The following is a 1,090-nucleotide window of genomic DNA, read 5'->3' on the forward strand; positions in this document are numbered from 1 at the left end:
TACATCTCAAAGAGCAAATTCCACGCGAAGGTAAATACAAGTGTATTCAAAAATAAACCAAGTTCAGATAGATCCTAAAAGTTCCAGACGACAAATCAAAAGTATTCGAGCATCAAGCCCGAAGGAATTTAACGGTTACACACTCACTCGGCATTCCGAGGCAAATAAAGGTGGAGCATAATGTTTTTCGGTCACGCGTCGGGAGAAGGACTGGCTGGGTCGCAGAAACTGTCAAGGTCTATGCTATCTGCAATACGAGTGGCTGCTTCAAGGAAAGTGTCTATGAAGGACTAGAAAGTGTGTCTCTTGGTGTTAGCAACCTTGAGTTCCGCCAGCTTGTCTTCTTTGACGTCTTTGCAGTGCACTCGGACCAGGGACAACGCGACATCAGCGCCACAGCAAGCGGATGACTTCTTCCATTCTTGCACTCGGTCGGGGATTTGATTCACTCGAGCCATCAGGGACTCGAGATCTTGGTACAGTTCCGCCTGAGGCCAGAGTTCAGCATCAACCCGAGTCATCGCCGCTTTCAGGTGGGCAAGATAAGTAACCGTGTTGTCCATGCGAGATTCCAACCGCAACACATTCATCGTGACATCATCCTTGACTGGACAGTTTATGGGGTCAAGACCCGTCTCGACCCGCTCAGTTTCCGCTTCAAAGTCTTGACAAAACTCTGCACAGTCGAGTGAATGGTGAGTCGACGATACAATTAGACTTGACAGTCGACAGAAATAAGTCAGTCAACCATCAGTACCTTCAAGGTTTAAGACCAGCCTTGCAGCAAGCTGGCCCAGATAAGACTCCAACTCGCCCTTCTGAACTTTGAGGCTCCCAAGATCGTCAGTCAGCTTGTCCTTGTCCTTGTTCAGTCGCTCGACCTCCCGATTGGCATCAGAAACAACAGTCTTCAGTTTGGAATTCTCTTCTTCCAGCTTGTCGACCGAAGCAAGCTTCTTGTCGGCAAGCGCAGTTTTATCTCGCACTTCCTTCTGTGCAGCAGCAAGATCCAGATCCTTCTTCTCCAAAGCCTACTTCGTTTTCTCTAAAGAAATAATAGTCTTCAGACGGGCTTGGAGTTGACGGTTTT

The sequence above is a fragment of the Triticum urartu genome, chromosome 7, assembly GCF_003073215.2.
Source record: "Triticum urartu cultivar G1812 chromosome 7, Tu2.1, whole genome shotgun sequence".
Lineage (NCBI taxonomy): Eukaryota > Viridiplantae > Streptophyta > Magnoliopsida > Poales > Poaceae > Triticum > Triticum urartu.